This window comes from Talpa europaea (genome assembly GCF_964194135.1).
Source record: "Talpa europaea genome assembly, chromosome: 3".
NCBI classification, from domain to species: Eukaryota; Metazoa; Chordata; class Mammalia; order Eulipotyphla; family Talpidae; genus Talpa; species Talpa europaea.
The window spans coordinates 82,364,892-82,378,547 of record NC_140069.1 but is presented as its reverse complement, the minus strand read 5'-3'; positions in this window follow the sequence as shown (position 1 = coordinate 82,378,547).

Here is a 13,656-nt window from a genome sequence, read left to right as displayed (position 1 = left end):
ATTATACTTTTGGTATGCAAATGTGGTGACTACTCTTAACAATTAATTTTCTATGAATTACTAATTCTGAGGGAGTTTAACCAACAAAGTTGACCTAGAAATATATGGCATGTATAGTTAATTTTATTTCAGTAAGGAAAGTCCCCTTCAATTCTTGTAGCACTTTTATCATAAAAGGAAAATTATTTTTATTAATGCTAAGCGAAAGGGAGAGACAAAAGCTGCTTTCCATAGAGTAAATACACTTGGCACAAATAAGTCTCCCCTCTGCCTACCACATGCCAGATGAGCTCCACTGAAACAGAGTAGGTTGTATTTCCTTAAAATGTGAGTGACCTCAGCTCCAACAGTGTGACCACTGTGAATGCTCAGAACTACTGACACATATAACATGTTTTGATATGTTATACTCAGATTCTTGTTTACTATGAAAGACTTGGAGTTATATTAAAGATTTAATTAGAATCCAAATTTTGTCTGTTTATTTCTCAAGGTATGTTTTCAGGGAAAATGGAAAAGTGACCACTTCCTTGTGGGATGTCTTTGGGTTCTGCAAGGCAGGGCAATGTTAATTTCTCTCATTGAAATCTGAATGTAAAAGGGCGCTTTCCTTGAAAAAAATAATAACCAACTAAATATGTCAGCTGGCAATGTGAGTTCTCTATTAGCATGGTGTATCCTGTCAGCTCGCTGTCTTAATGGGAGCCCACCTTGGATACAAAGAGATTATAAAAGGTTAGAGCTGGATGGTCTTGACATCTCCTTATTGAACACAACTGTGAACTGAAACCAGGAGAGATGGAGTCAGCTGTCCAGGGCCACATGTTTATGGAAGCAATGCTAGGATCAAGCCAGGGTGTTTGTCTCATAGGGACAAACCTTGCCACTCCCTACACCTTTATAAAATTTTCTAAGGCCCTGGAGAGAGACTTTCATGTGTTTTATTTCATTGTAACATATCAAAATACTTTAATTTACTTCTCATACTTCCCCCATGTTTATTATCAAAATATTTGTCAGTTATGCACAATGGGCCAGACAATGCACTAAAAATAGTACATTCATGATCTCATTTAATCCTAATTACAGCCTTGAGGGAGTAGGTATTGATATTATATCACTGTTAACATTTCACAGATGTTCACACAACTAATAAAGGGACTCTCACTCTGTGTCTGAGGCCAGAGACTGTACCCCTACCTAGTAAATGGAGCTACTACTGCCTTGGCATGAATCAGAATCTTGTTATTTAGTCTTTTATATTTGTCCTAATGTAGAGTTTCTTTTTGTTGGCTTGTTTTTAAGATATCAGTTTCAATTTTGTTTTTAGATAAATGTTTTAATGGCTTTTAAATGCAAGTTGCAGAAATATTTTTAAACATGGCCTCTGTTGATTTGGCCTATGTTTTTATTTACATTTGTAATAGACTGTTACTGATATATATTGGGTCTATTTCTTGCTAAAATAATTACTGTTATTTTGCTGGTTCCTTTATAAATGAGAAAAATGTTAAGTCCTAGACAAATAAAGCAATATTAAATATTGTTCACTGGGAACTAGAACTAGAAAGCATATATTTCAGATTTTAAATTACAACAGTGAATATGTCAAAAACTACATTCATAAAAAGTACCAGAATATAGTAGATATTAAAATAGACTTGTTTTCTGTTTATTAGAAATTTTATTTGGACAGAAATATAATTAATAAGCATGTATAATATTTATCTTAGAAAGAGTTATAAAATTAGCCCTGCTTGTTGGCCTCCCCAGACCATGAGGGATTTGATTTTAACTAATCCTATGTATACTATACATTTATTTATGGTGATCTTACCATGATCATATACTGAGTTTAGCAGTTTGGATGGTTATTTTAAAAGGTCAGGTATTCACAAAGACTGAAAATACAATTGGGATATGCCACATTAGGTGGATAAGGGCCTCATAGGATATGTGTATATCTGTGTGAATAGACAAAAGTAAACCAAAACAAACTCTAGAAATATGATTGTAAAGTTAAGGTACCAGAAAGGGATTGGGGTCGGGGGATGGATACCAAAGGGGAGAGTGAGGCCAGTGGACTTGGGTGGGGATTATGGGTTCTTGGTGGTGGATGTGATGGGGTAACATAAGTCAGAGGCAGTGTGAGCCTGTGCCTGTAGTGCTGTAAACCAACATTACATCAGTAAGAATAATTTTTTAAAAAGCTGTTTAAGACCATATTCAGTGGCAATAATCATCCTTTTTAAAAAATAAAACCTTAGCTCATTACAACAGTTAAATGTGAACATGACTACCTAATATAGGGAGCAAGGAAAATTAAATATAAGATATAATACAAAATTGTTTTCCTCATTTTTTGTATGGATTAAATATTAATGACAACTAATCTAAGGCTGATCCCTTTTCCGAGACTTGGAGTCACAGCTTACTTTGGCTGGTGAATGTCTATTTGGCAAGCATGAGGAAAGAATAGCACCTACCACTATATCACCCATGTCTACTTTTCTTTGGCTATTGTACTTTGCATTATTCAACAAAAGTATTTCTGGGTGTGAAAGGAGGAATGGCAGAATCTCAGTAACTCTCTCTTAGCTTTCTGCTCTTGATTTTCAATATTCTTATTCCACAAAGCAGAAGACAGAGAGAAAAAAAAAAAGAAGCCAATCTAATTTTTACAATTAAAGAATGACCTTCAGTTTAATTTTTTAAAAAATATATCAACTGCTTTTTTTGTAGCCAGCTCTGCATGAGACAACAGGATACAATAGTGAAGCAGACTCAATGCCTATATTCTAGTGGGAGGTTCAACAAATGAGAAAATGGATGGATGGATGGATGGATGGATGGATGGATGGATGGATGGATGGATGGGCAGAGAGATGGTGGGCAGACAGTGGAAGTAGAGTGATTAGAAAGAACTCAACAAAGAAAAGTGATCAGAGAATAATTTGAAGAAACCTATTTTTTCCTCCCCTACAACTTTTAAAAAGTTTTAACCTAGATAAAAGTTAAAGGAGCAGTTTAATGACTGCATGTATAACATTCACCTATGTTCTCCAATCACTACTTACCATTTTGCCACATTTCATTTATCTTTCCATGTAGAGATATTTTGTTTTTCTGAGTCATTTGAAAGCCAGTTGGAGATATCAAGAAACACTGCCTCTGCATACTTAAGCTTACATCTCCTAAATATAAGGGCATTCTAAACAATCACAATGTTATCAGAAAACCTAAAAGGATTAATGACGTACCATGTCATCTTATATCCAAATTGAAATCTTCTCAGTTGTCTCCAAACAACTTTAATTGTCTCCCTCCCCAGTTCAGAGGATACCATCACATTTGCTCATTATGTCTCTTAATTCCCTTTTAATCTGAAATAGTTGCTATGTAATTTATTGTTCAGTGCAGGGAACATGTCTTCTGGGGTGACCTACATTATGAATTTATTTGATTGTTTCTTCCTGGAGTCCTTAACTTAATTGAGTGCCAATTATATTTCCTGTAAAGTGGAGGTTACTAGAGGCTTGATTAGATTCAAGTCAAACAATTTTGACAATACTTAATAAGTGACATGTACTTCATTACTGCATTGAATCTGAATGTAAGAACCAGTTGTTCCATCAGTTGATGCTAAATTTGAATTACTGAGTTAAGATGGTGATCACCCAATCAACAGGATTAAGTTAATTTTTCAGGGCTAACCTTCATTTTCGTTTTCTTTTTTTAATTTTTTTAAAGATTATTTATGCATATAAGAGCTGAGGTGCAGGCCAGAGTTACAGGGGGTGAGAGGATTCACCAGAGACAGAGTGGGAAGCAGAACAGGCAGATCCACTGAAATACACTGCTGAGGGGAGCAATGGGTGAGACATGAAAGGTCTGCTATGCCATGCGGGTCACCTCCCTGGCTGGGGATCGAACTCATGAGGCAGTGGCTGTGGATAACCTCACAGTGCTGCGACCTAACCTCTTGCGCCACAAAGAGACCCAGTTCATATTCTTTTTATATGGCATATGAATGTTTCCTAAGACCTTCCATCTATATCATTTTAGTATCCATTAATGATTCTTAAATGAATTATTAGTGTATTGGAATGGCAAAACTTTTTTTTCTTCTGACATTTCTACTGTTAATTATGGCAAGCAGTACTTTGCTGAAAAAACCTCTGTCATGACCTTCTCTGCTCACCCTTATATTCTCTATTCTCACCCCCACAGAAATCATTGACTATTAGATTAGGAAAATGTTCCTTATTCTTTTCCACAGATTTCTACTTTAATTTATACATTTAAAATAATACTCATTTTGTAGAGATTTAGTTAAATGACCTAATAAAACTAAAAGCCTCTATCCACTTTCTTTACCAATGTCTTAAAATTCTACTTGGCTAAGTCCCCTCAGCACCCAACTTCTTAATGCTTAGACCAATGCATTCACAATACTCCTTTCCTCCACTCTGCCTCAGACATCTATTCCCATGGTCATAATTCTGTATCAGAAACATCCTTACCTTTGAAACCTTTATTTCAAGCCTCAGACAGCCCACAACCATCTCCTGCATTGCCAAGTCATTTGGTCAGTAGCGTCAGATTTTAAAAATTTCTCTAACTATTCTAGCTTCAAATCCATTGACAGTCCCTGTCCCAGAACTTTCTCACCTTCCAACAGTCCCATCTGCATAACCACTTTCCTTGTCCAATCCTCCCTCCATATTTAATCACTTCCTTGATTGTATACTCACAACTCCTTTGTACTTTTCTTTTATTGTTTTAAATGGCAAATCTCAAACCATTTCTTTTCATCATACCTGCACCTGAGCAGCCATATGTTGCTTTGGAAAATCACAAAACAGCTAAATGGCTTATATTTCTACTAATGTCAAAGTTCAGATTTGGTAGTCAAAATACTTGACAATTCTCAGTTTCTTTGCCTGATTCACTTTTCCACTAGAGTTAATAATTTTACAACTGCTCCTTCCCCTCAAACTTCCTATAGTCCCTATGTACCCACACTTTCATTAGAGGTCTTGCCTAATAATTCATTGAGAAGACAAGCAATCAGACAGGCTCTCTCTCATATTTCCCCACCAAATCATCACCTACTATAGATGCATCCATTGTCTAACCTTGCTGTTAGAAAAAGTGTCCTTTTGCTCTAAAAGTCTAATCCTTCTAATTGTTCCTAGGATTTCACTTTTTTTGTTACCCCTGCTCTCTTCTGAGTTATCAAACTCTTTCTATCCTGCTTGCTTTTCATCAGTACAAAGACAGGCTAATTGCATCTCCCATTTTAAAAACAACACTCCCTTGAGTCCACGTTTCTCAAACCATAGCACCATCTCTCTGAATCCCACTGTGGTGGTTTACAATATGGCCACAAAATTTTGGACTTACTCTAAAGGTGAGCCTAATACACTGCTCCTTTATTTCTGTCTATATATTTTATCGTTTCGGGTCTTACATCTAGTTCTTTAATCCATTTTGAGTTGGTTTTTGTGCATGGTGTGAGGTAGTGGTCAAGCTTCATTCTTTTGTATGTAGCGACCCAGTTTTCCCTGCACCATTTATAGGACAAACTTTCTTTGTTCCATTGCATACTCTTTGCTCCTTTGTCAAAGATTAGTTGACCATAAATCTGGGTTTTCTATGTGGTTTCATTGATCTGTGTGTCTGTTCTTGTTCCAATACCATGAAGTTTTGACACCTTGGTAACATCTTTAAAGACTCATCACCCCCCAAAAAAAAAAGAAAAAGAAAAAGAAACTCATCACCCAAAGCAGTGATAGCGAAGGCAAAGATAAACAGCTGGGACTACATCAAATTAAAGAGCTTCTGTACAGCAAAAGAGACAGTAACCAAAACAAACAGACACCCCACTGACTAGGAGAAAATTTCCACACACAACACTAATGATAAAGGACTGATCACAAACATCTACAAAGAGCTGAGGAGTCTCAACAAAAACAAAGTAAATAATCCAGTCAAAAAATGGGCAGAAGAGCTAAAAAGGAACTTCTCCAAAGAGGAAAAGCAAATGGCCAACAGGTGTATGAAAAAATGTTCAGCATCACTTGTAATCAGGGAAATGCAAATCAACACTACAATGAGATACCATCTCACACCAGTGAGAATGGCACATATTAAAAAAAATAGCAACAACAAATGTTGGCGACAGAAAAAGGAATTCTCCTACACTGCTGGTGGGAGTGCAAACTGGTCCAACCACTATGGAAAGCTGTGTGGAGATTCCTCAACCTGCTAAAAACAGAGCTTCCATATGATCCAGCAATTCCACTCCTAGGTATTTACCCAAAGGACACAGAAACATTAATTCAAAAAGGCACCTGCACCCCTATGTTTATAGCAGCACTATTTATAATAGCTAAGCTATGGAAACAACCCAAATGCCCAAAAATAGATAGCTGGATCAAGAAGATGTGGTGCATATACACAATGGAATATTACCCAGCAATCAAAAAAGATAAAGTCATGCAACTTGCAGCAACATGGATGGAGCTGGAAGGGATCATGCTCAGCCAAATAAGGCTAAAAGAAAAAGAAAAATACCGGATGGTCTCACTCATAGCAGGAATCTAGAAAACCTAAACAAGGGACCAGGAAAAAGACTAATTATAATAAAGTAAAAATCAAAATCAACAAGCAACTTAAGCCAGAGACACACTACGGGGCAGGGAGATGGGTAGGAGGGATAAGGGTCAAAATAAGGGGGGTGGGAATTGTATGGGGACTACAACCAAGATGAAAAAGCATACATTGTGCAAAAATGAAAAATGATGTAAAAAATATAAAACAAAATGTATATGTTAAAAAAATATACTGCTCCTTTAGAGTGGGCTAGGTGGGCTAGGTGGGCTAGGAAGAGACTGACCTCTATCAAATAGAATGAGACAGAAGTTATCGTGACTCGTTTCATAAGACTGTCATAAAAGGCACTGAAGTTTCCTCCGTGCTCTCTTACGTAGATCATTCACTCTGGGGAAAGATAACTACCATATCAAGCAGCTCTCTGGAGAGGTACATCTGGGGAGGAACTGAGGCCTCCTGCCAACAGCTTGGCACAACCCTGAGCCAGAACCACCTCACTAAGTTACTTCCAATTTTGCAACAATACTGAGATAATATATGTTTAAAGCTGCTCTGTTTGGGGATAGTTTAGCATATTATACTATGTAATAACACTTTCATTTTAAGTAAATTCCTATTAACCTTTCAATTCTTAACCAACTGGCTTGACTTATATTCGCTCCACACAGAAACTGCTCCAGTTAAGGTCATCAAAGATCTTCATGTTGCCAAATTCGATTACCTTTCTTTGCTCTCTCAATTTGCTTGACCTCTTACCAGCATTTGACATACTCTATTATTCTTTCCTTCTTGAAACACTTCTGACTTGGCTTTTACAATACTCTTCTCACCCCTCTACACTGGTTACTCTACTTTTCATTCCAACATCACCTGGCACCACTCTGTTTTCATTGTTTAATCCTTCACTCCTGTTGAAAGTCTCCACATACACCAACCTTTTTCCTTCACCTGGAAGCTCTTTTTCCCACTCTTTAAAATGCAGTTTCTATTCTTACTTTAGTGTCACCTCTTGTGAGAGGCTTACCCAATTCTTTTTTTTAAAAAAAATATTTATTTATTTATGCATACAAGAGCTGGAGTACAGGCCAGAGATTGAGGGGGCAGGGTGAGAGGATCCACCAGAGACAGAGTGGGAAACAGAACGGGCAGACGACCAAAATACACTGCTGAGGGGAGCAGCGGGTGAGACAGGAGAGGTCTGCTTTGCCATGTGGTTTTCTGTTTCTCTCTTGCCGGCCAGGTATCAAACTCGTGCTACAGATGCGTGGATTGCTTCATAGTGTGGTGCTTAACTCCTTGTGCCACCAGGATGGCCCATCCAATTCTTAGAGAAAACACAGAGCTTGGCCTAGAGCAGGTCTTTGATAGGCAAACTAACCCATCCTCGTCCAAACACCCCAGGAGACAATATTCCTCTGCCATAATCATTCTGGGCACAGGGTCTGGCAACTAAGTGTAACAGGTTGGTCCCCAGGAAAGGGGGAGGTTCCAGGTTTCCTGCCCCACCCAAAAGGAAGGTGGAGCTGAGCAGAGAGAGAAGCTGCAGAGGAGACTGAAGAAGGAAGGAAGCAAGATGGAGAGCCCGGAGGAGACCTGGAGGAGCCACATGGAATGGAGAGACATGAAGAAACTGCGCTTGCCTTTTGGTCGTGGACTGGGTGACACAGATGTGGGTGAGAGACCCGTGGGGAGGTGACCATGACGGTTTTTGTCTTGATTTTGATTTTGCTCTTTTCCTTCCAGACTTGTCTGGTGGTTTCTGATCCTTTTCTGTGGGTCCCCACTGGAAGGTGCTTTAGACTTGTGGCAGGCTTTGGGGCCTTGCTCTGAGCCAATCTCATTTGGGTGGACTTTTACCCACGAGGGGACGGGTAACTTTGGGTGCTTGATTTAGAAACTATATTCTTTGCCTTTCCTGTATTGTTTCCTAATTGTATTAAAGTTCCTTCCCATTAAAATCTCATAAGTTTTGTGTTGATGCGGCTGATGGCAGAACCCATTTAGAGCAGGCAGATTTTGGGGGGTCTGGGGTGCACCTCTCCCTGCCCTGTAACATAAGGACCACCACTGCAGTCCAAATCCTGCCAAATTCTCACCCCCCCACACCTCTGACCTGTACCCTAGTTCTTGTATGCATATATAATTTTTTTTTTTTTAAAGGCAGGAGCCTAAAACTCCCTCCCTTCTTCTGCCTTCTGACCTGCATGTCATGGCATGGAAAAGAAATGGTTTATTCTGCTGATGCCCCACCCCTTCCTCCTTCTAAAAACAACAATGGGTAACTCAGGGACTAGTGTTAGGGAGACCATATCCCAGGCCCTTGTAAGTAGGGCCAGCTCTACGTCCCACTCCAGCAGGAAGCAGCTAAGAAAAAGACCTCCTCCCTTCAACTCCCCAAAAGATTTTGGGCCAGATGTGGTTGAGGGGGAGTGATGGAGGACAAGAATAGAGAAAAAAAAAAAAAAAACTAAACTAAAAAAAGGAGGGCCTCCCCGGTGGCGCAGCAATTGAGTGCTGGGCTGCGAGGCTGCCTGCAGCCTCTATAGCACCGGTTCGAACCCCAGCCACTGGCTAGGGTCCCACCTGGCACGCAGAACTCTCCTGCTGCCCACTGCTCCCTTCAGCAGTGTACTTCGTCAGTCTGCCTGTTCTGCTCTCCACTCTGGCTCTGGCAAATTCTCTCACCCTCCCGTGCTTCTGACTGTATCCAGTGCTTGTATAAATAAATCTTAAAAAAAAAAAAAAAAACACCATTAACCATGACACAGTTGCGAAACTAGTGTGCCGAGGCTCAGATGCCTGGACTACAAAGCATAACATCCAAGCAGGTATTAACACTGCTGTCCAGAGCACAGGCCCAAGGGTAAAGATAGGGAGATTGAGCCCATTGTGATATCTCCCGTCCCTTTCAAATTCTACATAGTTATCCAAAGTTAGCAACCAACTGAAGACTCACCAAGAGTGACCCCTTCCGAACAGAAGAAGACTTTATCAGTGCAGTCTCTGCACTGGCTGGGGCAGCAGCCTCCTGCCTGCCTGTGACAGGCCAAGACCACCTGCCTGCAACCATGCAGGCCTCTCTTAGCAAACCTGTCCCTTCTGGGGCAGCTCTTCCTGCCTGCTTGTGTCTATGCAAGTGTCTCTGTTTTATCCCTTCCCTAATAAACCTGCCCTTTAAATATTAAAAAAAAAAAAAAAAAACTGGTTTACTTTGTCCTCCAATTTTTTTTTTTTGCTGCCCCTTCTCTTTTTCCCTTTCCTTCTTTTCTTCATCACCCTCCTTTCTTCTCTCTTTCCCTTCCTCCCTCCTTTCTTTCCTAAAAATACATTTCCCCACTAGAATATAAGCTCATTGAAAACAAGATTATCTTGTTTGTGGCATATGCCTTCAGTGTTATGCAAGTATTTGTGGGCGCTCATCAAACATTGCTAAATGTGAATGACAAGAAATGTTTCTTCTCAATCGCCAATGGCCCCACCCCACACATCATTCCAGAGAACAATTTAAATTGAAAGGTCATGAGCACATCTGGTGATACAAGTGGTCATTATACTTTCAAGCAAGTGTGTATGGTGTTAGAGTGTTACCTGAGTAAAGACATGGAAGCAATAGTAGCAGCAGAACCTCCACACTGTGTGTGTGTGTGTTTGTGCATGTGCGTGTGCGTGTTTTTTTCTGAAACACGGTCATTGTGTTCATGGACATTTCACATATTTCACAGATCAAAATGACTTCTGAAAAGGTGCACATTGAGAAATTGCTTTCCCATTCAATTTGCACCATTTATAGGTCACAAATTTATTCAATTCTTGTGTATCTTTTCAGTATTTTAATACAAATATGTATTTGATACACTATACATTTCTGCATTTCCTTTTTTCACATCAAGATAATTTTTGGACATGTATTCATATCACTACAAAGAGAAATTCACTCCTTTTCCGTAGCTACCTATTATATCCTAAGTTATTTAACCAGTCCAATTAGTTACTATTACAAACACCCCTGCAGTAAGTACTGCATGCATACCTAATTTTGATCATGTATAGATCCACCTGTAGAATAAATTCCTGGAAATGAATCCCAAGGGGCAAATCCTGGAACCAAAGGTAAATGCATTTGTAAGTTTGACAGATATTTGCCAATTCATCTTAGTAACTGTAACATTTTGCATTATATTAACTCTGTAAACTCTCTTTTTTTAAATTTAGGATGTTGGTCATTTTCTTACTTTCTAGGAGTTCTTTTTTTATGATTTTTTAAATTTTATTTTATTTTATTTATTTATTTATACAAGTATTGGGTACAGCAGAAGTGTGGGTGGGTGAGAGAATTCACCAGAGTCAGAGCAGAGAGCAGAGCAGGCAGACTGATGAAGTACACTGCTGAGGGGAGCAGCGGGCAGCAGGAGAGGTCTGCACGTCTTGTGGGACCCTCACCCAGTGGCCGGGATTGAACCGGCGCTGCAGAGGCTGCGGACAGCTTCCCAAACCAGCACCCAACTGCTGCATCACTGGGGAGGCCCCTCTAGGAGGTCTTTATGTAGGAAGGGTGAACTCATTTTTCAAGTATATACCTATAAATCACCAGTTATATATTTTTGATAGGGTTCAAAAGTACACAGAAAGGATATTTCTCATTAGAGCAGTTTTCAAAATTGTGGAACACAGCTTGTCTATCACTAATAGTACTGAATTGCAGGAGACATTACTTAGATATTTCTTAAGAAGCTCATTTAACAATGAATGAGTAAAAATTTATTTCATGGACTCAATTCAGAGCCTAAAGCTGATCACCATAAACATGACTTCTATCATTCCACTTTGAAGAAAACTTGGCGATTTCTCCTGTAATATCAAATAGGAATCACAACTTTCAATGGATTTCCTGTTTTTCTGTCTCTATTGGTTTCACACACAACTCTCTATACATTCTCCAAGTCTAGGCACCTTCCCTAATTTGTCCTTCTTCCTTACCATCCCTCTGTCAACATTAAAGCAATTACCAGTAATATCAGTCCCCTCGAATAAATCTCAAATCCATAAATTCAAACTTTTGGGGGGAAAATTAATCCCTATTGCTTCAATAATCACTATCTTTTATCTCACCCAGAATATTATAATAAAGACCTGCCACTATTCTCTCAGCCTCCAGGAGTGGCAAGTGCTCAGCACTCTTTTTAATCTTTTCTTATCATTACAGAGTAATGCTTGGGTCCTGTCACGCCTTTGGTTTCCATATCCCATCTGAGGTATAATTCAAGTTTCTTAACTTGGCCTACAACACCCCACCTACATCTCCAGATTCAATTCTTACAATCTTCCCTCCAGTCTTTCATGCTCTAGACCCATGGTTTGCAAAGTAAGTCCTTGAACCAATAGTGTCAGCATCACTCATGCCTTAGTGGATGGCAATAGCTTGATAGTGCTGAGACTTTAACCCCTACTCCACCAGGGAGGCCCAACAGCATTTTTATTATTAAAGGTATTGGATTCACTAGATTTATATATTGTCTTGCATTACTTATTATTTTGACAATACTCCATTGATCCATATTAGCTATTTGAAAAAAATTCTACTGTACATGTAAGAAAAGAAAAACCTAGAAGCAATAGGTGATTTATGGACCTCAAGATTTTGAATTAATTTGCCCTGATCTATCAATAACAACAAGCACCTTTTATGACACTAAGTTACTCGGTAGTCTCTGGACCAAGTCAATTTTTTCTCTTGTCAGGGTCTTTTACAGAGTGACAATTAGTTGCCTTCAAAGATTAGATTAGTTGTGGATGAGCACAAGCAGTTACTTTATCCACAATCTCACTGTGGGATAATAAGGTCCAATAAGAACAAAGCTCAAACCCAAGTCTGTCATATACAAATGCTTATTACCAGAAAGGCATGAAAATCATGCTATGATTTGTTCAATAAACTCAGAGAAGTTGAATATCTATCTCTATATTTCAACAGCTCTGTAGTTCTACAAGAATGTAACTAAAGGGTTAGTATAAGACAAAGTTCTAGAAGGAGGATTCAGCCACCTCAAATTAAGTAGAATCCTTTTTGGTCAATAGCACAGACACAGTCCATGGTACTGTTCCAGGGCCAATGAAATGACCTGAAGGTTTGTGTTATCTGCAAGTTCATGTTCAAGTTCTAATCCCTAATGTGACTGTATTACTAGGTAGAGGTCTTTGGGTATTGATTAGATGATACTGGTGGGGTCTATGAACAGGATTAGTGGCAGTCTAGGAAGTGGCTCTCACCAAATATTGGGTCTACTTGTTCCTTGAACTTGGACTTTCCACTTTCCAGATCTGTGAGAAATTAAAATTTGCTGTTTATAATCCACCAAGTTTATTTTTTGTTTACTTTGTTACAGGAGCCCCAATAGGCTGAGACAGCCAGGATCCCACTCTTGGTGTGAAGATGCTGGTTTCCTTGTTTTCGCTCTTAATCTAGACAGACTTGGAACCACGTACACAATTATGTGTTGGTAATCCACATGTTTTGAAGAAAACTGTCTCCATCATGAATTATTCTTTTTAATATCTAAAGTTAAAGAATAAGATCTCCAGATGTGGCTTTAGACTATGATACTTGCTATAGTGGTTTTCAAAGTTTAAAATTCTTTAATACTAACCAGGTTGGTTATTTGAATTACTGACTATGGAATGCAAATGACAACTAGCTACTTCTAAGATTTCACGTTAATGTACACATGTACACACACACACACACACACAGAGAGAGATAGAGAGAGAGAGAGAGAGAGAGAGAGAAATAGAGAGAGAGATAGATTGAGAGAGAACACAAGCTCTGCCCCAAATGAAGAAACTTTAAGCAATTTATAGATAACATGGCACCTTAATCAATTGCTCAACTTTTTTTTAAATCTCCTCTTCATGGTATGCTGGGAGGCAGAAAATACAGTGGTAAGGAATATATACTTGACCTTGAGTCCAAGTGGAATCTGACACTTCTTAGTTATGTAACCTGAAGTGAGTTATTACATAACATCTCTTAAGCATTATTTT